Source organism: Protopterus annectens, chromosome 4.part1 (genome assembly GCF_019279795.1).
Source record: "Protopterus annectens isolate FY-2018-M chromosome 4.part1, PAN1.0, whole genome shotgun sequence".
Taxonomy (NCBI): domain Eukaryota; kingdom Metazoa; phylum Chordata; order Ceratodontiformes; family Protopteridae; genus Protopterus; species Protopterus annectens.
The window spans coordinates 194,589,779-194,617,116 of NC_056734.1; the positions used below are offsets into that span (position 1 = coordinate 194,589,779).

Sequence of the window (27,338 nt, forward strand, 5' to 3'; positions counted from 1 at the left end):
TGATTGTACGTAGGGGTCATTTGGGTGATTGTTTCATTTAGGGACGTGTGTAGAACATGTACTAATGAAAAAGTTGGTAGGGTAAGTAATTAATTTGTGTACCAGTTGTGTGTGGCAAAAGAATGGTGCCTGTATGTTGTACTCATGTGCAGATATCAAAGTTTGTTTCGGACTTAGTTATGGAAATTATGACTTTTTTTCATATTTTGGTAAATAACTTTGCAAGGGAGCATCTGAATGTGTTAAGTAATACCTCATTTTGAAAAGATTATTTATAGTTCTAACATGGTAAAAGAATGGTGCCTGTATGTTGTACTCAAGGCAAATATCAAAGTTTGTTTGGAATTAGGTTATGGAAATTATGATTTTTTTTTCATATTTTGGTAAATAACTTTGCAAGGGAGCATGTCAGTGTGCCAAGTAATACCCCATTTTGAAGACAGTGTTACTCCCTTACAACATGGTAAAAGAACTATGTCTGTGCACTCTACACATGTACAGATATCACAGTTTGTTTAGTCTTGTACGATTATGAAAATTATACATTTACAATACTTTTCATTATTATGCCCATATCTTTGCAAGGGAGCATGGTGATCACACAAATGATGCATCATTTTGAAGCTGACATTCAGATGCACAATTTCTACACTGATATGTAGGCTCTGTCTGTTACAGGTGATGAGATATTATGCTTTGTTTATTTATCAATTATGAAAACTAATATATTAATCATATTTCTGTGAATATCTCAAGAAGGGAACATCACACAGTAATGGTTAAGGTATCATTTTAAAGCTGACATTCATATTAACAAATTACATTCAAATTGTATGGGTCTGCATGGTACATTGACCAAGATATTGTGCTTTGTTTTTCCAAAAAGGTAAAAAATATGCACAATATCAGCATTCCTTTCCAAATATTTAATAATGACTTTGATATACACTATCAACATTTACACTGTTGGAAAGGTCAGTGTCTGCTGAACAACTTTCACGTTTACATTTTTAGTCTAGCTCTTATTGTTAAAGAGTTATGAACATTTGTTTTCTGTATGGTTTTATAAATGGATTTTCTGAAAATGAGCTCAGGCTGCACTGTTGTTCCTATGGTGGAATTAAGCAGGCAGCTTTTCCTGAGCTGCTCCAGAGTGAATGAGTTAATGATATTTATAAGTGAGGGGGTATTCTCAGGGTGGCACAAAATATTGTGCGCTATTAAGAGTTGATTGAATTGAATTAAGCTGGGCAGTTCTACCCACTCTAGTTGTTTCAGGTTCTGGCAGTAGTGGGTTCTATAAGTGGAGCCAGTGGTGATGGTTGTAGCTATGGAAGAGTTTACCGAGTTCAGATTTGTTGAGGTTTGAGAGTACAGGCGAGGCATATAAAAGAGTAGAGAGTAGGTGTGAGCGGGCAATTGCAGTCCTAGCCAGTGGGGTTAAAAATGTTTTGTTTTTATACAGTGATCCAAGCCTCTTATTGATGGTCTGTATGGTTTTGTTGACCTGTAGGTCAAATTTAAGATTATTGTCTATGATAACCCCGAGGAGCTTAGTGTGTTGACCTGGGGAGACAGTGGTACCATTGTTAGACGTGACAGAGAATGAAAGTGTGACAGATCTACTAGTGGGGGTGAAGAGTAGAAGTTTAGTTTTATTGGGGTTCAGCAGTAGGCATTGGTTGGCGAGCCAGTTCTCAATAGTGTTGAATGTATTTTGGGTTAGGATTTGCAGTTCGGATGGGGAGGTGGCTGCGCAGATCAGAGTGGAATCATCTGCATATTGAATGCTGGTAGCTTTAGGGATAGCAATATGAAGGTTGTTGATAAAAACAGAGAAGAGTAGTGGAACTAGTATGGAGCCTTGAGGGACACCAAGTGTGAGAGGTAGCTGGCTGGAGAGTTTGCCCTGCCATAATACTGCCTGTTGTCTACGAGTCAGGTAGGACTGCAACCACTGGACTGTGTGCTTATTGAGGAAAATAGACTTGAGAGAGATAAGGAGAAGCTCATGGTGACCATGTCGAAGGCTTTTGGTAGGTCAAGAAAGAGGGCGGAGGATAGCCTATTGTTATTCCTATTCTGGTTTATGGCATTAGTAAAGGAAAGGAGGGCCGAGGTGGTGCTATGGTTTGGCCTGAAGCCATGCTGGGAGTGGGATAGTAAGTTATTCAGTGTAAGGTACTGCATTAGTTGCTTGTGTACACATTTCTCCATTATTTTGGCAGAGTGGGATGACCTGGGATATTTTCCAGAGGGAGGGGATAGCGCTTTCAGATAAGGTTTTGTTGATTAGGCTAAATATGGGATATGCAATGGCATCTGCCGCTATTTGTAGGTACTCTGCAGGGTGGACGTCAGCAGCGAGGGTGGTAGGTTTTACTTTTTTAATAAGTGTTTTGATAAAACTAGTGGATATCGGCTGGAAGCTAAATTGGAGGTGACTGGTGGGTAGATTAGGGGTGTGGTTTAGGTTTGTGAGGGTTAGCCGATTTGCTAGGGATTGGATTGTTTCAGTGAAAAAGTTATTATAAGCAGCAGCTATGGTCTCAGGGGAGCTATGGATGTGGTTCGCTGGGGTTGGGGTGATAGAATGACCTGGATGCAGTAGTTGAGTTAGGCCTACCCAGACCTTTTGAGGGTGGTTTTGGTGTTTTTGAAAGAGCTTTTGGTAAAAGCTTTTTTTGTCTAGTAAAATGGATTTTTTGGCATCATTCCTGAGTTGACGATATTTTAAATGGTCAAGTGGGGCTTTAGTTGATATCCAGCTGGCCCAGGCTCTGTTTCTAGTTTTGATTTTAGATTTGTTATCCTTTGTGAGCCATGGTGCTGTGTTTGATCTAGATTTTACTGTATGTGCTGGAGCATGGGAATCAAGGATGCTTAGGAATTTAGTGTTAAAGTAAGCTATAGCTTCTCCTAGTGGTAGATTTTTTTAGTTTTGACCATTCAACTGCTTTTAGTTTGTTTAGGAAAATAGCAGCGTCAAAGTTTTTCCTGTTTGTAAGTGTTTTATATTTGGTCTGGTGGGGGTTTCCTCCCTTATGTTTTATGATATAGGTTAGTAGATGGTCACTAAGGTCATCAGGGAGAGTGCCAGCTGTGTATAGTTGGGGTTGGGTATTAACTAGGATCCAGTCTAGAATGCTTTCCCTGTTGGTTCATAGGTAGGTACTAGGCTATAGGCCCTAGGGCTTATATAAGCCCAGCCAAAAAGGTACCCTGGCTTTTGCCACCCAAGAAAATTATTTTCCTGTGCCACTGTCGAGCAGAGCCACAGAAGTGATCCCCGGGGTGAATTTCCTATTTCCCATCCAATCATCAAGATTTTTTTTGAAGAGTGCTAATGAGGAGCTTTGTTTGATATAGATAGGTAGTTTATTCCAGAGTATGGGAAGTCTCTGGGACAGGAATCTATCCCTCCGGCATGTTCTGTTTATTGTGGTGACAAGGTTTAGGTCCCTAGAGCGTGTAGCTCGAAGGATTGGGATTTCTTTAAGTGGAGCATGTCTAACAGCTCTGGGTTTGACACAGCTTGGTATGTTAGGCAGAGATCACCTCTGAGTAGGCGATATGCGACGGAGTAAAGCTGGAGTTTTTTGAGATGGTCTGCATAGGGCATCTGTTTGAGGCTGGTAATCCTCTTTGTGAGGTATTTCTGCGGCCTTTCCCGTTGTTGTAGAGGTCTTGTGAGGTACATACCAAAAGGGGTGTTGTACTCTATAATGGGTCTAATGAGTGATGAGTAGAGTGGAACAATGACCTCTTTTTTTCTGGATGAGAAACCTTTGTGATGAGGTGTGCCACATAGAAGGATTTCCTGTCTACTGTGGCGATGTGATTATCAAAGGAGAGACTACTGTCCACCTGTGTCCCAAGGTCTCATCACACTTTCAGTGTTAAGTATACTACCGCCTATGTTGTAGTTCATGGGTACAGAGTTTTTACCAAAGGGAATGACAATGCACTTTTTGGCATTGAGCTTGAGGCCATGGCTTTGACACCAGGCATCTGTCGCAGTGAGGCCCTTTTGTAGGATGTAAACATCTTTAGGAGTTTTGATTATGGCTCCTAGCTTGCAGTCATCTGCGAACTTCGTTAGCCAAAGACCTTCTGTGTTAGCCTGTACTTCAGAAAAGTAGATACCAAACAGGAGAGGACCCAGGACTGAACCCTGTGGTACTCCACTTGTCACTGGTCTAAAGTCAGATTTGGAGTCTGCTACTTTCACAGTGTGGGTTCTGTCAGTGAGCCAGTTGGCAACCCATCTTGTGACATAGGGATTTATACCTAGTTTAGTGAGTTTGTCTATAACTCCAGCATGAGGGATGGTGTCGAAAGCCTTGGGAAGATACAGATAGGCTGTGTGAACCACCTTACCCTCGTCTATGGCTTTGGTGACTGCTTCAAAGAAGTCTATCAGGTTTAGGAGACATGATCTGCCTTTTACAAACCCGAACTGAGTGGGGTCCAGAGTTTGGAGATTACCAAAGTCTTTGTTTCTAAGTTCCATGATGATGCATTCCATGGCCTTGCAGACCAGGCTCGTCAGGCTAATGGGGTGGTAGTTCCCGGGGTCCATGGTGGCTCCCCCCCCTTGTGGAGTGGGATAACCATCTTTTTGTGCCATTCAGTGGGCACAAAGCCTGAGGTGAGGCTATGATTGAACATGGTACTTAGGTGGGGTGCCAGTTCGTTCTGTAGTTCATGTAGAACGCAGCCTGGGATGTTGTCTGGTCCCATGGATGCTGTGTTTTTGGCTTTGGAGAGTGTGGTTTTTACCTGTGCAACCGTGATTACAGGAACTTTGCATTCTTCCGGTATAGAGATGGGCCCTTTAGGGGGTGAGAGGGGGTTAAAGTTAGCACTGAACCTATCTGCCAGGATGTTGGCAATATCAGTTGGGTCTGTATATTTAGTGCCATTGGGCTGTAACGCAGAGCAGATCTGAGTGTTGCCATTGAGATTCTTGACATAGCTATAGAATGCTTTGTAGTTGTCTTTAGAATCAGTGGCGATTTTGTTGTCATAACTAGCTTTGGAGGATTTTATCAGGGATCGCAGCTTCTTACTGAGGCTGACCAGGGAACTCCTCCACTCATGGGATTTTACTCTCTTTTGCAACAGTCTCTTCCTTCTGTTGTACAGTTTGTTTATGGCAGGGGACCACCAGATTGGCTTCCTTTTTTTGGAGGATAGCATCTTGGTTCTGTGTGGGATAGCATGAGCCATGCACTCGTGTAAGTGCGTATAAAGTGCAATTGTGTAGGATTCAGTAGTCATAACTGTATTGTCCATCTGCATGGGTGTCATGAAGTTCACCACTTCTGTCTTAAGAAGCATGAAGTTGGCTTTGGAGAAATTTTTTACCGTGGTTTCCTTAATGGGAGGTGGGGGCAGGATGTGGATATTTAGGGTAATTAGCTTATGGTCGGATTGGACCAATGAGGTGTTGACTTTAGGTGTGGAACACCGGTCACTCATGTTGGTAATGACTAGATCTAGGATACTGTTGCCCCTGGTGGGGGTGTGGATAAGTTGATCCAAGGCATTGGAGTTTATGAATTCCAGAAAGCGTTGAGCAAAGGAGTTGGCACATGGGTAGCTTTCCCAGTTAATGGTGGGGTAGTTGAAATCGCCCATTATTAGGGTGTTTGGTTGAACCCTAATATTTTCCAGTACATCAAGAAAAGAGGAGTGGGAATCCTGGGGCATGGTGGGGGATCTGTAGCAAGCTACAATTTGGATTGCAGTTTTGCCCAGAGTTAGTTGCACTTGGATAACCTCGGATGCTTTATGCTGAGCAACTAGCCTGGAGGTGTGGATATCCTTAATGAAGATGGACACACCTCCGCCTTTGGTGTTCCAGTCCAGGTTACATGGCCGAAAAGTGTGGTATGAGTTATAGCCTGGTAGTGCAGGGGTGCTTTCTGGAGCCTTGAACCGGGTCTCAGTCACTGCCCAGATATCGATGTTCTCCATTTTAAGGACTGCCTCGAGTGAGTGCATTTTGAGATTTAGACTTCTAGCATTGAGTAGCATCACCCTCAGTTTTTGCTTGCCTGTTCCTGTTACAGTGGTGAATTTGTCATTTGAATCTTGCCTAAAAAAGGTACTATAGGGGCAGCAAGAACCTTTGCCAATATCCAGAATCCCAGAGGTGACAGGTGCAGGCCACCTCTGGCAAAGCATCGTGGTCTGTAGACCATGTCATCCCAGGCAGACAGATACTGGATCCCTTTAAAATGACACCAGAAGCTTAGCCAATTGTTGAAGTCAATTGTTTTGTCCTTGTACTGCGGTATCATTCTGGGTGATGGCAGAATGCTACTCAGGGCTAGGGTCATACCTGCCTGGGCTACAAGATTGGAGAGCTATTCCATGTCTCTTTTCATGTAGTCCAAGGAGGTATGTCTCAGGTCGTTCACACCAACATGGACAATGACAGAGTCATATTTGTACTTGTGGAGTGACCTGAGTGTGTGGGTTATGTGGCGGATCCTGGCACCCGACAGGCAGCTGACAGTAACCTTCTCCTTGTTTAGCCTGGTGAGTGGGACATCAGTGTGCCTGACTATAGAGTCACCTATGACTAGTGTGTTGGGTAAGTTGTTTTGCCTTATTGGCTGTGGTTGAGTGGCACACTGAGTCTGCAGGCTACGTGTCACTTGGGTTGTGTTGGGGGGGGGGTGGAGGTTGCTTGCATTTTTCCTTTGGAGGTCTCTGTTGCTTGAGCAGATTATTATTGAGAGCCTCCGTGAATGTTTTTGTGTTTCTACTGGATTTTGGTGGTGTAGATTTAGTGAGACTATGTGATGAGTGTGGTGTGGTGCAAGTGTTTACCTTCTCCTCTTGACTGTCAAGTTCAGTCTTGGCTGGAGAGAGCTTTACCTCCAGTTTGGCTACATATGTGCATCTCTCACAGGTTGTAGTGTTGGGTGGTAGGAGCAGAGGGTTGTCTGTGTACATGAGGCAATTTCTACATTGCCCCAAGATGCCCAGATTCATCAGATAGACAGGAGAGAACACTGGGAGCTGACCCTTGGACATGCCTGAATAAAAAACTATTTTCCTCTAGATAAATGAGGAAAGTGAGTACAAGAGCTGTTTTTCTCTAAGCAGGTGAGGAAAGTAAGTACCAAAACTGTTTTCCTCTAAGTAATGAGGAAGGTTGAGTGCTGTAGTAATTAGTAGCTTATTTAGTGCTTACAACAAGTTCTGAACAAGTGCTAATCATGAATAAGCAAATTCAGGTGCTAAAACTAAGAATCTGTATCTGGACTAAACTAGTTACTGACCCTCTAATATACTGATTCCTAATCCTATCTATCCTAGTCACACCGAGTGCAAATCTTAACATCTTTAACTCTGCCACATCCAGCTCTGACTCCTGCCTTTTTGTCAATGCCACTGTAACATAACCCATATAACATAGCTGGTCTCACTACCCTCTTGTAGACCTTCCCTTTCACTCTTACTGGTACCCGTCTGTCACAAATCACTCCTGACACTCTTCTCCACCCATTCCACCCTGCCTGTACTCTCTTCCTCACCTCTCTTCCACATTCACCATTACTCTGAACTGTTGATCCTCCACCTTAAACGCATCCGTCACTCCCACCGCAGACCTCACCGCTGTCACACTACCCTCGTACATATCCTGTACCACTCTTACATACTTCTCTGACACTCCCGACTTCCTCATACAATACCACAACTCCTCTCTAGGCACCCTGTCATATGCTTTCTCTAAATCCACAAAGACACAATGCAACTCCTTCTGACCTTCTCTGTACTTCTCCATCAACACTCTCAGAGCAAACATCGCATCTGTAGTGCTCTTTCCTGGCATGAAACCATACTGCTGATCACCAATCATCACCTCCCTTCTTAACCTAGCTTCCACTACTCTTTCCCATAACTTCATGCTGTGACTGATCAGTTTAATCCCTCTGTAGTTACTACAACTCTGCACATCACCTTTATTCTTAAAAATCGGTACCAAAACACTTTTTCTCCATTCTTCAGGCATCCTCTCACTTTCCAAGATTTCATTAAACAATGTTTCCTTATCTGATACTGTACTGTTTAAAATAAGGTACAGGACAACAGCTGTCTGCTTCGTTTCACATTTAAAACCCTTTTACATGAGCAAGTAGCTAAATCAGTCTAGGAGTGGACAAAGAGTAAGCAGTTCGGATATCAGCTATCTATATTCACTAACGCAGCAGATTTCACTAAAGCAGTTCTTTTCATAAAACCTCTGTAAAACTTGCAGTTAAAAGCACATGGAGCTTAATTACAGTGCCTCAGTGTGTCCAAAATTCTATCTAATATGCCAGAAATGTGCTAAATAAGGTCTGAGCACATTATACACGGTTTGTAGCTGAATTAGCTGAAATTCAAAGGTTCAGCATGTTTTAATCAGATTTTGGAGAAAAATCATACACCAGGCTGTAAAAGCAGGCTGCCAACTAGGTCAGGAAGCACCGGATATTAAGTGGTGGTTTCTGGAGCTGTATTAGAAACGTATACGTACTGTACTGAGCTAGGGAGGAGTTTAGGGGCCAACATTGACTCCAAGTATTACCCAAGGCTTTTGGCATGTATGGTTATATGTTAAACTAACTTTTTGGCTGTAAGTTTTAATTAGTTTTTTTTGCACCAATTTATGGATTACATTAAAGCAGTATTTTATACACTTGCAGGATATTTTGAGCTGCAGGTTATAATTTTCAGGGCTACGTGAGGGGGAGCTAATATCCTAACACACTCTAACATGTTACTAGGTTAACTAGTTCTGCCATCACAGCTTACTAGCCACACCTAGAAAAGTACCCGTTGATTAATGGTAACCTAAAAGTGTCACATAGGAAAGTAAGAACTGTTCAAGAGCAAAACCAGTGTCTGATACAGATCTCAAGCCCACTCATTTATGTTACCCTGGATAAGTGACTATGTCTAACATGTAGAAAACACTATTAAAGTAATGCTTGCCCACCCAAGTTATATCACATAAGGTAATGGAGATATTCTTGAAAAAAAAAGATAACCCTTGGCATATTTTTAGTCCACTAGGTTAGACTACTCTAGCTCACCATCCTCCTTTAGAAATGTAATAGTCACCCTAAACACAAACACACACTTGGGTATGTTATATGAATTAATATTTACATCCTTTACAGATTTTTGCCATCTCTGAAATGTTGTCAGTCATCCCTGACATAGTTTTAGTCCATAATGCTGTTAAGAACTTCTTCCAATGAAAAGGAAAGGGAAAGAATAACAAATATATTTTTACCGTATAACCTGGGCTACAAAAAATGCCTCTATGTCACAGATCAGACAGTTGGGTTTATACTCTCCACCAAGTGGATTCTCCAAACCCTGCAGCTCACAACCTTCAAGAATAAAAGTATAGACTTGTCTCGTTTATTACTCCAAGAACTTCCAACCTCATCTAAAAAAACTAAATAAGCTTTATCTGTTCACTTTTCACAACCAGTTGCCATGAACCACAAGGACTAGCATTATGTCACCAAAGCAATACTCTACACTTTTCATCATTTATTAGTTCCCAAATAAGTTATGGTATACATACTGTAATCAGTCCTGGATCATAACATAATGGTAACGCTCATCTAAATCAGAGTAACAAAATCCTGGAAGTAGCACATTTGTCAGCAGTCTCTGTATCAGTCTGTGGTATTACTACCAGATACTTTGCATCCGAATGCCTTCTTGTCAATATTCACAGCTCAACCCATTTAGCAACAATGACAGACATCTATATGGCTTTTAGGGACGTCTCACACTCATAAATGATAGACAAATTTATTTTTCTGTTTACACTTGTTAAAAAGGCCGGACCAACTGGGGAATCTCATACTGAATAATGTCGCAGGGAAAATTTTCATGGAATATAGAAAGTTTAATTGCAAGCAGCAAGGCTAGCAAGTTGGCAGTGTGATCAGTGCCTCTAGATAATGGTCACTGTTGATGTGACACCCTGACTCCATGTTCAAAAATGGGATATGGATGGATGGATTTGACTCACTCATTGCTAATATGTGACACATTAATATTTTCCAACTGAAATAAAATAAAATACGATTTTTTTTTTTAAGCCAGGATGGACCTGTGGCTATAAAAAGGAGGAGATGAGTACCCCTGCTCCAAGGTCTAAATCTGCCACTGCAAAATAATGGTAACAAGAGTTTTACATTTTTTTTTTTTTACTAAAGGCATAAAAGCAGTAGAATCCCATTCAGCAAACATGAAAGTCAAACAAAAAAGCTGTTTCTTTTTTTTTAAACACCTATACTGAATTATCACTTGTGACATAGGCAAGTTTACATTTATACAAAAAATAATCACACTTTAGTAACAAATTAACATTAACAAACATTACACTTCACATATATGGCTATATATCATATAATCTAAGCAACATTACATAAATTATTCAATTCCTGTCCCTTTTATTAAACAAGAAACATCTTTATTAAACCATCACTTACAACATAAGCAATCATACATTTATATAAATTAAAATAAACCACACTGAGACAATCCTAGCTGCAAGAACTTTATATCACAAACCATACTGACACACTCCCAGTTGCAAATATTATACATCACTTATGATCTACCCAATCATTTTCAAACATTACATAGCTCATTTGTGGTGCTGCAGTAGCGTTGTTGCCTCACAGAAAGACGTTGTCCTGTTCGATTCTCAACTAAAGCGTATTCTGTGTGGAGACATGCGTGAATGGGCGTAACTTCGTTGAAGGTTGTGCGTCAGAGCTGGTAATTCGGCATGTAAAAATCTACTGCCAATCATAAGTGGACCGGAGTTCTGCTGTGGCGACCCCATAACCGGGAAAAGCCGAAAGACACAACAACATAGCTCATTTAAGTCCTGTCTTCTTTAAAACCTCATTCTTCCCCTGTATGTATTGTTCCCAAAATTCCCATTTTTTTCCAATGTAGTTTGTTCCTACCCTTTTCTAAAGATCTCAATTCCAGATGTTTTATCTCTGTTACTATACTCACTACTACTAATATAGCTGGTTTGCATTTTTATTTCCATTTTCTATTAATTGCTTTCTTGTCAGCCACTATAATTAGACGCAGCAAGGCCTTACCATGTCTAAGCAATTCTGATTCCGTATCATGGCTCAGAAAATTCATCTCCCCCGTCACACCAATCCAGCCACCCAGCATCTCTGACAGTGCATCCCGCAGGGAATCCTTAAAGTCCACCAACCCACCGCACTCCCAGAAAATATGTTCCTAAGGAGTCTATATTACATCGTCAAACTCACAGGAGTCCAAACGATGTAATATCGAACTGTGAAGTTCGAAACCCAAAAAGTACGAAAACACAAAACAGCGATTTTTTTTCCAAGGGAAAAAAATGGCTGTTCTGGTACAAAAAAAAAAAACACGTACACTTTAAACTTAATATAATGTGGGGGGCTTTGCCCCCCAGACCCCCCCCAACGTGTACCCCCCCCTACTTAAATATACCAACTCCGAGATCGCACCACAGTGGAGGAAATAGCAAAGCCAAGAAAACGGCCCAATGATTTTTTTCCCCTGGGAAAAAAAAAATCGGTGTTCCATGGCTTCGCTATTTCCGTGTTTCGAACATTTGGGTTCGATATTACAATGCTCAGATTCCTGTGAGTTCGACGTTGTAATATAGACCGTTCCTAAGTACCTTTTTCTTCCCTGTCAAACCTCCAACATTTGCGGTCTACCTGAGGAAAAATTCTCTGGATTCTACTTGGGGTATACAAATATCTATGTAAACATTTCCAAGCAAAAATCTTAAATCTTCTAAACAAAAAAGTGTTTTCTAGCATAAAATTAAAGTCCTTTCAGAAAAAAAAAAAAATTTTCTTCAGAAAAAAGATAAAGTGAAAATTTTTCACAAGCAGGGGACTTATCTGCCCAGGCCTGAATGGTTCATCAGCTGACCACCAATTCCACAAAGCCAACAGGAACAAAGCACTTTGCAGCAAGAAAGCTATGAAAAAGAAGTTATGTCTTACCATAACATTCCAGCTGTGTTGTAGAGCTTTATTCCTTCATTACTGTTAGGACTCTGGTTCCATCCTCGGAACCGACACGGCCGTTACAAAACTCGCGCCAGCCAAAAACTCTCAGCTAAGACCTACCCACAATGCTCTTCTCATAGTCTCTTCAGATTTGCCCATTATAGTATAGAAGTAATAATAGTGATAGTAGGCGGCTCTGTCTGAGCAGGTACCTTAACTAATAAGGAAATCCTAAAGTCCACCAGAAGTCCAGGCAGTGGGAAGGAGGGCGGGAAGTAATGAATGAATAAAGATCTACAACACAGATGGAATGTTATGGTAAAACATTATCTGATGCTGTAAATCTTTATTCATTCCTTACTGTTAGGACAGAGTCCACAGCTACTTAAGTCCTGGGTGGCCCTAAGGAAGGACATTCCTGAGCACCACAGAACCAAAAGGTGCTCGTCCTCTGGAGGCCAAATCCAATTTGTAATGAGTGATAAAGGTATGAGGTCTTGCCCAAGTGGCTGCTGCACAGATATCATCCATAGAGGCTCTGGAATAAAAAGCCACTTAAGTAGCCATCAATCTAGTAGAGTGAGCCTTTACTTTGGAAGGTAAGGACACTTTGCTCTGATGGTAGATAAAAGTAATGGCGTTTCTCAGCCAAGAAGATAAAGTCATTTTGGAAACAGGCTTACCCATTCTGGGTTCTGCAAAGGCCACAAACAATTGATCCGCTTTTCTGAAAGATTTAGTTTTGTCCCAGTAGAAACGAAGGGTATGCAGAAGGTATTCCCCTCTATCTGAATGGTGAGAAAAGAAAACCGGTAGGTCAATAGATTGATTAATGGAAAAAACAGAAATGACCTTGGGCAAGGAGGAGGGGTCAGTACGTAGGGACACTCTTTCCCTATGAAAAATCAAGTAAGGTCTCTTGACACTCAAGGCCTGCAACTGAGATACTCTTCTCGCTGAGGTAAGGGCTACTAGAAGGAGAGTTTTCCAAGACAGAAATGTTATATCACAGGAGTTTGGTGCTTCAGTCGTTAACAGGTCCTCCCTTCGAGCCTTCAAAGTCAAGTCACATGGCTCTATAGGAGGTTTGACAGGAGGTTTAATATGTAATACTCCTTTCGTGAAAGTTTTGCACAGTCGGTGTGACCTAACAGATGAATTCCCAATTCCATTGTGAAAGTTTGCAATAGCTGGTAAATGTACTGTAATTGTTGATGCTGAAGCTCCTGCGTGCAACAGGATAGTGAGGTATTGTAGGATCTTCTGAATAGGCATGGAAAAGGGGTCTACATTATGTTTTCTGGCCCATCTAGAGAACCTAGTCCACTTACTGGAATAAATTTTTCTGGTGGAAGGTTTGTGCGAAGCCAGAAGGATCTCGCGAACAGGAGATGAAATATCAGGTAGCCTGGCAATCATCGGAAGTGGAGAAACCAAGCTGTGAGCTTGAGGCTGTGGAGACTGAGGTGAATCAGTCCCTGAGGATGAGACAGCAGACGTTGGGATTGATCCAGGATCCACGGGCTGTGAATCAGGTGAAGCCATAGGAAAGGAAACCAGACCTGACGGGGCCAATAAGGGGCAATGAGGATCACTCTGCTTCTCAACCTTTGAGCTTTCTGAAGGAATTTCGGGATGAGGGGAAAGGCATGCACTAGACCCGGGGGGCCAATCGTGCGGAGTATCCCTCGGTGACTCCCCCCTGAGGGGGGATCAGGGCAAAATAGCTTCTGCATTTGTTGTTTAGGGGAGAAGCAAACAGGTCGCAGCAAGGCCTGCCCCAACGGTGGAAGATCTGATCCGCTATTATAGGATTGAGGGACCACTCGTGAGGCATCAAAATGTTCCTGCTCAGACTGTCCACAATAAGAATGGAGCTCCTGGGAATGTACATAACTATGAGAAAGCGGTTGGAAATCATCACCCAATGCCAAATTCTCATGTCTTCCCAACACAGGGGGTAAGACCTGGTTCCGCTTTGTTTGCTGATGTACCAGACGACTGAAATGTTGTCCGATTTAACTGAAATGGTCCCAGAAGGAAGGGACGTGTTGAACGCTTGCAATACTAAGAGAACTGCCCTCAATTCCAGGACATTTATGTGCAAATTGGCCTCCATGGGGGACCAGGTGCCTTGGACCGTCTTTCCCTGGAATTGCCCCCCCCCAACAGGGAAGTGTCTGTGGTCACCATGGCCTTGGGCTGAGGAAGACAGAACGGTAGACATCAAAGATTTGATTCTGGCATCATACACCAAAGCATTTGTTTCTTGCAAAAATTTGTAAGGAGTATCATATGGTCGAGTGGGTGAGTTAAAATCGACCATTGTGATGAAAGGAGCCACTGCAATAGTCTCGTGTGCAACCTCGCCAGTGGTAACAAGGTAATGGCTGCTGCTATAGAACCCAACAGTTGTAAGTACAAGGTGTGCTGGTACAAATGTCTGCGGGAGGAGGACTTGAATCTGGTTTCTTATTTTTGAAAGCCTGTCAGGAGGGAGGGAAGCTTGACAGGACGTTGTGTTGAAGGTTACTCCAATGAATTCCAGTGCTCTTGTTGGAGACGTGTAATTTGTCCATGTTGATTGTGATATCTAGGTGAAGAGCAAGGCCTTGAGTGTAAGAGAGACTGAGAATGAGAAGATTCCTGATCGTGGCAGTAAGGTGCCAATTGTCTAGATACTGAAACACCTGGAATCCTTGTAGTCGGTGGTGAGCTACTATGACTGCCATGCATTTAGTGAACACGCTGGGGGCTGGCAGTACCCTGAACTGATAATGACTGGCTCCCAGCCAGAAGCGGAGAAATCTCCGGGAGATTTGTCCGTCTTTATGTGGTAATACGTGTTCTGGTGGTCTATAGAGCACATCCAGTTGTCCTTCCCCAGAAAGGGGAGAATGGACTGTACTGTGACTATCCGGAATTTTTGAGGTTTGATGAATTTATTTAGTAAACTGAGATCCAGGAATGGTCTCCAGTCCCCTGTCTTTTTTGGCACTAAAAAGAACCTAGAGTAAAAGCCTCTTTGGTCTGGTGGAACTGGTTGGATGACTTTCTTAGCAGCTTTTCGATTTCTAAGGCTGCAACCTCCCTCTGACCAGGTGGGACATCGGGGATTCGTTTTACAGGTCTGGGAGTGAGGTTAAAAGGGATATGACAGCCTCTGGATATTATCTTCTGCACCCACACATCCATTATGAGTTGCCAGGCCTGTAGGTGCAGGGAAAATCGACCCCTGACTGCTTCCAGAGGAAAGCAATCGGGCCACGGTTCAGGAGTGCTGGAAGGGTCTGCCAGAGAAGGAATCTCTAGTGCTCTGGTTACGTGGACCCCCTCTGCCCAGAAGGGCTAGCTTCCAGATGAGATGACCCATCTGCCTCGGGGGGAATTGCTCATCATGAGTGTCACGAAAAGATCGTTGGGACTTCATGAACCACAATTTTCCTCCCCTCTGATTCCTGGAGTAAGACCTCTGGGGAGTGGAAAAACGTATGCCCACAGCAGACAAAGTCTTTCCATCCTTCTCACTATGTGAAAGTCTCTCTCTTACTTTGCGACCAAAAAGGGAAGATTCGTCAACAGGTGGGTTGACAAAGGAAGATTTAAACGGGTCCGCGAAGTCACACAAACACATCCAAGCATGCAGTCTCATAACGATGCCTGATGCGGATGTTCGAGCTGTCCCGTCGGTAGTGTGAGAAATCAAGCACATTGAGGAGTTTGAGATTGATTCCAAGGTAGCTAGCTGAGAGGCAACAGTATCACAGACCTCCACAGGCAGTACCTTCACCTCCGCCAAAGAGGCAAACATTTCTGAAATTAAGTCTTTTTGGAGGCGAGTAAAGTGTGCCAAGAAATTCAGCGACCAGATGGCAAAGGTCACTTAAGCATAGGTCCGCTTCTCCAGTCTGTCCATAGCCCGAGACTCCATGTTCAGGGGATGAACAGTGGAACTATCTTCCACCAGTTCCTTCTTGGTGGCCGCCGCCACAACCATGGAATCTACTACCAGTTGTTTGGACCAATTGAGCTGGTCTTCTGGAATGGACAAAATTTTATCTGGCCTCCAGGGGACGGGTTCTATGTTGTCCGGGGCCCTCCAGGCACGCTGCACAATAAGTCGAATGAGCTCATCTGCAGGTGGGGTCACCCAGGAAGTAAATGGCCAAGCACGGAAAGCCTGCAAGAACACCAGTTCCTCCGAAGAAGGGTCGGAGAGCTTTCAGTCTCCCCTCTGCTTGAGGATCTCGAGAATTTCTCCAAATGAGACATCTTCCGGGGGAGACCGTGGGGACCCTTCTCCCTCATCGCAATCGGTGTCTTCAGTGATGGATTCCTCAGGGGAATCAAGATGCTTCCTCTTACAAAGTTTCTTCCAGGGTGGTTCCCCAGTGGTAACTTCTGAGAAGGACTCTGGAGAAAAGATTCCCTTGAAGGACAGGTCTTGTAGCTCCCGTGCTCAAGGTTCCAGAGTAGGAGGGTGAGTCAGCTGCAAGCTAGAGTGTGGGTCTGGTTCCGATGCCAATGGTGTCAACTGCGAGCCTGTTGAAGCAAGGACCATCTCCATCACCTGGAAAGCAGGCCCACCCGAGGAGGGATGGGAGCCCAGAACCGAAAAGGATGACCTTGGAACCGGCGTCACACTCCACCCTGAGGAGCTCGCCTCCAGGTGAGGAGCTCCGAGAGGACCAGCAGCTGCCGGGAGAGCTGTAGCTGTAGACAGCACCAAAGAAAATATCGGCGCCGAACTAGGTGCCACAGTGCCAACAGCCCAATCACTGCTCTGAGAGTGCCCCAGTTCCAAAGGAGCTGTGGTGCCAAGAATAATTGATGCTGACAGGAAAGCCTCCGCTGTCGGCGCTGAGACAGTATGTACCGGGATGGCCATCTGTACTGAAGCCTCTGAAACCCAGGTGGAGGTCGGAGGAGGATAGACAGGAGGATACGCTGTGAAAGCTTCTGCTCCAAGGGGGAGGGAAGACCTGGTCTGGGTAGTTAATCCTCTAGCTGCCAGAAGCTGGTCCACAACCCTCACTACATCCTGTTCCGAAAGACTCCTGGTGGATCTGAAGGACACTGCCGATGGGGAATCTGGTCTCTCAAGAAAGGGACTAAATTGCTGTCCCAAAAAGGGGTCATAAGAAGGAGAATACCTAGTTCTGGGAAGGTGCTCAACCTTTGGAACTGAAGGAGTCGTTATCAGAGGAGCCATGTAAGACATCGGCGTCGGGGAAGATGCTGATGCAGGTACAGTAGTCGGGGCCTGTGTCACAAAGTCAGCACTGCGGGGGATGGTGCCAAGATCGGTACAATGGAAGGAGTCGGAGTCAAAATCAAAGGCGGCACTGAGGGGGAAGACAGGGACCCTGGTGCTGAAGTTGTATGCATCAATGGCGCGGGAAAAGCCCGGTGTCGACTCTGTTCCGAGGAGGACGGGGATGTTGGAACCGAAAGACTCCGTTTCTCCTAATGTCTTTTAACGTCTTTATGCTTGGGAAGTGGTGAGATATCTGTCCCAGAAATACCCTCCACAAAGGGTGATTTTTAGCATACCCTTAAGGATAAGTTTGTTCTTGCATTCAGCCAACGTAGGGTTACTGAAGCTAGAACAAATGTCGCAAGATACATTAAGGTGGTCAACGCTCAAACAGTAAACACACCAGGCATAACATAATTGGGCAACTTACACCCACATTTATTACATTGTTTGAAACCAAGCTTGGCCGTAACCACCATAATACACAGTATAAACACACAACAAACTAAATAACTAACAACAAGATGTGAAAGAAAGCACTTTTTTTTTTTTTTTTTTTACAAACAACAGGAAGGAGTACCAACAATGGTACTAAGAAATACCAAAAGGTAAGAGAAGGGCCTACTAAGGCAGGAAGAGAGGGAGTAGTACCAATGATGGTACGAAAGAACTACCAAGGTAGTGGGTAGGGCTTAGTCAGGAAAGAACAAGGTAGAGATAGGAAATAACTTTAGAAGACAAAAAAAACTGTCTTACAAAACACTAGAGTGTCGAGAAAACCACAAAAAAAGCTAACACTTAGCTGAGAGAAGGCTTGGCACGTCTGACAAGGAACGTGGCAAACAAGATCTGAAGAGACTATGAGAGGGTCATTGTGGGTAGGTCATAGCTGAGAGTTTTTGGCTAGCGCGAGCTTGGCAACAGCCGTGTCGGTTCTGAGGACGGAACCAGAGTCCTAACAGTAAGGAATGAATAAAGATTTACAACATCAGATGCCTATTTATATGGCTCTGCTTAAGCCAGTTGTAGTTTGGACATGTGGAACGTGCCCCTAAGCTCTGAAAGCTGGCTGGTGGTCATACCCAAGGCAACAATATAACCCCAATAGCAACAGTGATATAAATGCTGAACATCAGTGGTGTATAATTAGCACAGTAAACAGCTGTAAAACTGGAAAAAGTTGGATATCACACAAAAGAAGATAGCAAACCAGACAGGTGAGCAACAGTGGGGATGAAAGACCAATGAATGGGAAAGCTGCAATATAAAAAGACTGCAACACAGGCACTGGGTTGGCATGCAATGTATTAATGTGAGACACACTAATCACACTGGAATGGAAGTAAAGAAAGTCTTTAAAAAGCCCTCGCTGGGTATACCCATGCACATATACCAGAGCTGAGAAACAGAAATCCAGAAGTCATGGATTGGGATGAGGGGTCCAAACATAGGCAAATGTCAAAGAACACAATGTTTAGCTCAAGTGGTAGGCATGGATGAAGGGTTACACTGGATAGCAGAAAATGGGAAAGGAGGGAGGGATGGGCAAAAACAAGAAATAAAATTTAGTTAATTATGTGGAACATTGGGGGTTCATCATATCCTATCAGAAGGTAGATAATACAGGAAACGTTAAAGAGAATGGGAGGAGACATATAAGAAACAAAACTGAAAATCAGAAATGGGGAGATGATACCGTGTTATGACTACCGCAAATGGAGAAATGAACAGCAAGGCAGGTAAGGGAAGAGAGGAGTAGCAAATGTATTTTGTAGAGGGCTCCAGGAAACCACACAGAAAGTGACAAAAAGTGGGACAGGTAGATGGATAATCTGGCAGGTAGGGGTGGAAGGTATATGCTGGACAGTAGGACACATACTTGCAACAAATAGGGATGAAGAAGGATTCTACAAGAACTTTTTTGCTAAATGGGCACAGAAAAGAAGAGACAGAATGGAGATAAGAGAGGGTACTACAATGTCCCCACAGAAATAGAAAAAAGTCAGATTACATGGAAGGAGGGAATATAACACAAAGATGAGACAACAAGCCCGACTAATGAAATAGGGAGGGTGGCTGGACATATGAAGGGAAAGGTGTCCAAATGAGAGGGAATGCACCTTCACAAGAAACAGCTGAAACAGGGAAGTGGATTAGACTGGTTCATAGGGAAGGAAACACCTAATGGAAATAACAGAAGAGATCCAAATACAGGACAAACACATCATACCATGCAGCAGTGAGAATTAAAGTAATTATGCAGGAACAGAAAACAATGAGAAGAGGGGGGTGGTGGGCTAGCTATAAATGAAACTAGACAGAGGAGAAGGAAACACTGCAATGACTAATCTAATAAGGGAGTCAATACAGGACAATATAACAAAAAGAGACAAAGAACACTGGTGGGATGGGACCAAGGTCACTGTCAGGGGAAAGCTGACAAGGGCAGAAGGCTTTACCAGAAAGGCTCATCCAGACTCTGCTACACTTTGCTGTGAAGGAAAGGTTAGTTTGCTGTTATTTTTTGTATTTCTGTATTGCCTTTCTATATTTTGAATACTGTAGTTTGTTTTCTTTACCTTGTGTTTTGCTTGCATTCTGTTTTAACAGCATATTAAAACTTCAAAAGAGACCACAGCTCTCTCTGTTCTGAGTCAGGCAGAATTTGTTCCCTCCCTCCCTCCCACCCATTTAAGTTGTCTTGTTAAATACCACTGTCTTTCTAGTTGCCCGCCTCTTATGTTAATCTGACCATATATCTCATTTCTCTCTACTTTCACTGGCTTATGTGAGTAATCACAAAACCATCACTTTTGAAATCCCACCCCTTCAATTTTTAAATTTATTGGCCATCCTACAGTATTTCATAGTACCAAAATACAAAAGTAACCACCTCTTTCAGTCCATCTTGCTGTTTTAAAAATAGTAACTCTCCACTAAACCTTAACTTTTTAAACAGGTAAAACTCAAGTTACCTACTTTCATATCTAACTTCTCTAGTGCACACTGCAGAGTGCATTCTTTTCAATCTTACCTTTAAGCATCCCTGTTACTAGCACTTTCTCTAATACCTAAAAAGATCATCTCTACTTGACTCCAAGTAGACTTTTCTCTATCTGTTAAACCTAGCACTTGCTCCTACAGTACTTATTACCTTGATACGGCACGCTTATAGATAGCACCCCAAAAAGGCAAACCCCCATTTCTCGGTCACCCACGTCCCCCTAAATCTCTTTTAAAGTTTTTTTGTCTAGTCCTTCTAGCATGTCGAGGGATCAGTTGCTAGTGTCCTCTCCTGCTCAGCTGGTGAACCTGGGAATATTGAGGCAATGTTACAATTGCCTCATGTACACAGACAACCCCCTCCTCCTCCCACAAAAAAAAATACATGCGAGAGATGCAACTATACGGCCAAACTGGAGGCTGAGCTCTCTCAACATAGGACTGGCAAGACCAGTCAGGAGGAGAAGGTTACCACACACACTATAGACCCAGTCTCACATAGTACCATCACAACCTCAAATCATACACATAAACACACAAAGACATACTCGGCGGCTCTGATCAAAAATCTACCAAAACAGCAGAGGCCACCAAAGCAGACACCCAAACCACCACCACCTCAGAACACAACACCTGCAACACATAGACCTCACAGTCAGAGTGTCAAACAGTCACAGCCCTTAAGGCCAAACACAATGCCAGACACACTAGTCATTGGTGACTCCATAGTCAGACACACTGGCGTCCCGCTCACCAGACTGAGTAAGGAGAAGGTCACAGTAAGCTGCCTGTCGGGCGCTAGAATCCGCCACATAACGCAAGCACTCAGGTCTCTCAACAGCAGGTACAAATCTGACTCAGTCATTGTCCACGCTGGTGTAAACGACCTGAGACGTACCTCCTTGGACTACATGAAAAGAGACATTGAGGAGCTCTCTGATTATGTAGCCCAGGCAGGTATGACCCTGACCTTGAGCAGTATCCTACCTTCACCAAGAATGATGCCACAATACAGAGATAAGATGATCAGCTTTAACAATTGGCTTAAACTCTGGTGTCATTCAAAGGGGATCCAATGTCTGTCTGCCTGGGATGACATGCTGGACAAGCCACGCTGCTTCGCAAGGGCGGCTTGCACCTGTCACCCTGGGATTCGGATATTGGCAAAGGCTCTTGCCAACCCCATAGTGCCTTTTTAGGCAAGGCTCAAATTCTAAACCTACCACCCTAGAACACAAAAAGGAAAAAACTAAGGGTAATGCTGCTCAATGCCAGAAGTCTAAATCTCAAAATGCACGCACTCGAGGCCCTTCTCAGTATGGAGAACATCGATGTCTGTGCAGTGACAGAAACCTGGTTCAAGGCTCCTGAGAGCACCCCAGCACTATCAGGTTTTACCTCTTATCATGCGTTCGGCCCCAAAATCCAGACAATACCAAGAAAGGAGGGGGGGTATCCATATTCATCAAGGACACCCACACCTCAAGACTGGTGGCAACGCACGATGCATCGGAGACCATCCAGGTGCAATTAACTATAGGCAAGACTGCTCTGCAAATTGTAGCATGTTACAGGCCACCCTCACAAACTCAGGAACCTCACATGGCCTTCCTGAAAACACTAGAGGATAAATGTATCACCAAACACCATCATACTAGGTGACTTCAATTACCCTAATATAGACTGGGAACACTACTCAAGCCCAAACACCCTAGCCCAAAAGTTCCTGGAATTCATAAACTCAAATGCCATGGAACAACTAGTCACCATCCCACAAGAGGAGAAAACATACTTGATCTCATCATCACGAACATGGGAGCACAATGTTCAACACCGGAAGTATACCCCTCACTGGTGAGATCAGATCACAAACTAATCTCGCTGGAGGTCCCCATCCCACCCCCACCTGAAATAAAAAAGACCACAGTAAAGAACTTCTCGAAAGCCGACTTCACACTTCTAAAGACTAGTGTGGTCTCCTTTAAGGCCCCAAGCCGGGAAAACAGTACTCAAGCAGCTGAATCACTTACAAATGCCTTCTACCAGCACCTGCACGACTGCATGGATAAGGCAATCCCAAGCAAAACAAAGACTCTTTGTACCAAAGGCAAGCGTCCAGTCTGGTGGACCCCAGCCATAAACAAACTCTACAACAAAAGGAGGAAGCTACTACAAGATAGAGCAAAATCCTTAAAAGGTAAGACCCCTTTGATCACTATAAGTAAAAAACTAAGAGCTCTCATAAAATCATCCAAAGCAAATTTTGAGAGAAAAATAGCTAAAGACTCAAAAGACAATCATAAGGCCTTCTTTAGCTATGTTAGAAACCTGGGAGGAAACTCCCAGATATGCTCAGAACTAGTTCAAAATGATGTGAAGATTACTGATCCTACAGACATTGCCAACATACTGGCTGACAGGTTCAGTGCAAACTTCTCCCCTCCCAAAACGAGAGATATCCATACCAAGCGATTGCAGCCCCACAAACATCTCCAACGCCCAACTGAGAAATGCTCTCTCCAAAGCAAAAACACAGCATCCATGGGACCTGATGGTGTCCCCGGCTGTGTGCTCCACGAACTCAACAAGGAATTAAACCCACAGCTAGGACAGCTGTTTAATCATAGTCTTACCTCTGGATACGAACCCAGGGAGTGGCGCACTGCAACTGTGGTCCCACTTCACAAAGGCGGTGCCTCCACCGACCCTGGAAATTACCGCCCATTAGCTTGACAAGCCTTATCTGCAAAGCCATGGAGAGGATCATAATGGACCTCATAAATAAAGACATAGGGAATTTGCAGACTTTGGATCCATCCCAGTTTGGCTTTGTCAAAGGCAGATCATGCCTTCTAAACTTGGTTGACTTTTTCGAAACAGTCACCAAAGCCATTGATGAGGAAAGGCAGTCCATACAGCCTACCTCGATCTGGCGAAGGCCTTCGATACAATACCCCACTCGGGTATCATTGAAAAACTCATCAGCTTAAATGTTAACCCATACATCACAAGATGGGTTGCAAACTGGCTGAGTGACAGAACCCACAGGGTCAGAGTTGCTAGCGCCATGTCAGACTCAAAGCCTGTCACAAGTGGTGTACCACAGGGCTCAGTCCTGGGCCCACTCTTGTTTGGCATCTGCTTTTCCGAGTACAAGCAAACACAGGAGGGTTATGGCTGACAAAGTTTGCAGATGACTGCAAACTGGCGCCATAGTAGAAAACACATCTGACACAGATATCCTTCAGAAGGGTCTCACAGAAAGCGGATAACTGGTGCCAGAGCCATGGCCTAAAGTTAAATGCCAAAAATGCATAGTCATACCCTTCGGGAAAAACAAGGTTACCCCTAGCTACCAAATAGGTGGCAATCCACTGAGCACAGAAGAAGTTATCAGGGACCTGGGGACCCAGGTTGATAGTAGTCTGTCATTCGACACCCATGTAGCTAAAGTAGTTAGGAAGACCTTCTACATTGCCCACCTTATCATGAAGGGATTCTCATCTAGATCAAGGGAGGTCATAGTCTCCCTATACTCATCACTCATCAGACCAATGATTGAGTACAATGCCCCATTCGAATGTATCTGACCCGACACTTGCAGCAGCTGGAGAGGCCACAAAAGTTCCTCACCAAAAGGATAAAGGGTCTCAAACATCTGTCCTATGCTGCCCGACTGAAAGAACTCCAGCTCTATTCAGTCGCTTACCGCTTGCTCAGAGGTGACCTTTGCCTAACATACAAGGCCATGTCAAATCCAGATTTGATGAACATGCTTCACCTCAAAAAATCTAGATCCGTCAGAGCCACAAGGGCGGGAGACTTAAACCTCGACACGGCTATTAATACGTGCTGGAGGGATAGATTCATCACCCAAAGACTCCCTATGCTGTGGAATAAAATCCCGGTATATGTGAGGCAGAGCACCTCGCTGGCCTTGTTCAAGAGAAATCTTGACCAATGGATGGGAGATCGCAGATATACCCCAGGGATTACCTCAGTGTCACTGCTCGACAGAGGCACAGCAAAATAATGGGTATAGTTCCCCATACTAAAGGGGTGGCATAAGCCACAAAACTATGGGCTAGGCTTGTAAATGCCCTCGGGCAGATAGCCTAGTATGAACCTATGAACCTATGAAAGATGACTGTGGAACTGAAGAGAGATTTAGAGGTGGTGTAGAAGGAAGCTAGAAGCAACAAAAGTAAAAGGGAAGCACTACATATCAAAGACAAACAACAGAATGGAATCAGAAAGCAAAATGATTATGCAGTAAGAAATTCAACAGTGTTACTGGAAGGATTACTGGTGGATAGTGGATGAGGCAACAAGGGAAACAACTAGCCAACAAACACAAGAAGAAGCAGGCAGAGAAATAGGTACACAGTATAAGGGGAGGAGTTGGAGAATATTTAGAAGAACTAGTCTCAGAACTGAACTGGGCAAAGAATTTAGAGGGGATATATACTGGATGATGAACAAAGACACAGACTGAATGCAGATGTGACAAGGGATGAGAAAAGGAAAGTGATATACAAGATATAGGAGAGGAAAGCTGAATGGCCAGATGCATTCCCCCCAGAGTTCTACAAATGCTAAGGAGAGGAAATGTGCAAGATCCTAGAGGAGGAATACAAACGAATACAAGACTAAGGCAGTATGAGGATGGCCAGGATAATCAAAATACTTAAAGAGGAAGGAGAAAAGGAGGAAGTGCGAAGTTAAACACCTATCTGTTTGACTGATGTGGATATAAACATTTTGGCAAAAGTACTGGCAAAAAGAAAGGATGAAATATTGTCAAAAATAATATAAGCAGGGCAAGAAAAGGAAAGTGAAAAAAAATGGTTGAACATGCTGGGAGGAAGAGAAGCAGGAAGGGAAGGTGGGATTCTGCTCTTTGACTTGCAGAAGACATTTAATTTGAAGTGTGAATTTCTATGGAAAGTAGTGCAGCAAAGCAAGGTAGGGGAAAGTTCATATACTGGACACAGGGCATATAACAAGACTCTGAAATTGAAATATTTATAAATGGAGAAGTATCTGAGGAGACATGACAGACAGGCGAACCAGACAGGGGTGCCAACTATTCCCATACCTGTTCATACTTGAGATTGAGAAGCAATTAGCATAAGTCAGACACACTAACAATACTTTTAGAAAAGCTGAATGTTAATGTCAGAGGATGTGGCTTCAGCAATGGAAGATATAAAAGAGACATTCAAGAACTTTAAGGAAGTGAAGGAATTGGCAGGGATCAGGTTCAAGAACAACAAGACAGTGGTAATAAGTACGGGAAAAAAGAAAATGAAAGGTGGAAAAGGTGAAATAAAAGAGGCAGAGTTCCCAAAGTACCTACAACTCTATGTTGGGAACATGGTGAAAGACAAAATAGGGAAACAGTAAGGGATACTTTTCCAGACAGGAAGATGAGAGAAGACATATATTATTATTAAAGCAGCAAGGATGATTATATTACCAATAATCCTCCACATAATCTGCAACATACAAATAGATCACAGAGAAAAAAGGCTACAGCAAATGCAAAACTACAGAGGAATGGGTCAATAAAAGTAAGAGCAAATGAGAATAAATAGGAAAGGGGGGCTGGGACTCACACAAATCCAAATGTATGCAGTGACACACAACATCATTTACTAGATAGGAGCAGATGCAAAGGAGGTTAAGCTAAACAGAGTAAGGGAGAGGGAAACATGGAGAAGCCTGCTAAAGGACATGAACAAAGCAGCACTAGAAAAAGTAGTGGGATGCATGAAGTGAAGTAAAGTGTAGGAAGCTTCAATGGTGGTGGTGGGAGGCAAGGATAGAGAAGAAAAATACGGAAATCGCCCAAGAGGAAGATTTGGTATGCAGAGAAAAGGATGGTGGGGAAAGACTTAAACCAATAGAGAAGTTACTACAGAATGCCAGAGGTCCAGTGGTGAAGCAACACGACACTCAGTGTGACCTTGAAAAAGAATGAAGAGAGGGCAACGAGAGGAAGGGAGGGCTAAAGGAGACAGGATGGTTTCTGGAGGAAATGGAAGAGGTTAGGGAGGCAAAGAACCAAACAGATCTATGAAGTATTAAAGGAAAGAAGGGACAAGGTTGAAAAAAAGAGAGAAAATAGGAAAGAAGTGGAGAAGGGAGGAAGGATGGAAGGAAGTTGCAGGATATTAGCAGAAGAAAATTCAGGCAGTGAGGCACAAGCACGGGGAACTAGGGACCAAAGCCTGACAAAACTGCATACATGGTATCTAATTCCCATGAGAGTGGTAAAGGAAGGCAGAAAGGATGACCGTAGATGCTTGGAGGTGTTAGGAGAAAGAGGCAATGATGATGTACATGTTCTGTGACTGTGGGTGGCCACAAAATGTCTGAAAGCAGGCAGACAGCATTTGGGGAGCTAGATATATTCCAAAAGGAAGCAGAGTATACTTGTGAATTGTTTATATGAAGCATATAGGTAAAGGATAACATCTGAAGAGAGAGAAATTAACATCATCAGATTGCTGAATACCAAACTCAAAACTGGAAGTGGACAAAAGGAATACAACAGCATGAATTACATGAGTTGTTGTACAAGGGGAGAATATGGCAGAAATTGACTACAATGAGGAAAGGAGTGGAGAGAAAATGAAGAAAAAAATAAATGGAAAGAGTTATTGAAATACAAGAACAAAAATCATACCAGAAGGAAGGAGATGGTGAACCCAAAAGGAAACTGAGGGGGTGGGGGTGGAAATGAACTGATGATATATGGTGCACCATGCATGAGGATTCTACATGACAGTAATATACGGCAAGGAGTTAATAACATTTAAAAATAAGAAGAAAAAAATCCCAAGCTTAATGAATGAGACTGCAACACTGATCCTTGTGAGGTACTTCTTAGTTCAACACAGTAAATCCATTAAATGGAAAAAAAAATGTTCAAAGTTGCTTGTGTGACTTACATAATACAACTGAGCAAAAAAATCACTTTAATTTGAAATAATGAAGCCATGTAC

The 27,338-nt window shown here is 43.3% G+C and overlaps 1 protein-coding gene across 4 annotated transcripts in view; it reads right to left on the reverse strand.

The window, feature by feature from the left end:
* Positions 1-27,338, reverse strand: part of SCLY (selenocysteine lyase) — a 999,372-nt gene that overhangs the window by 495,917 nt on the left and 476,117 nt on the right. The gene's annotated exons all lie outside the window — the stretch shown is intronic.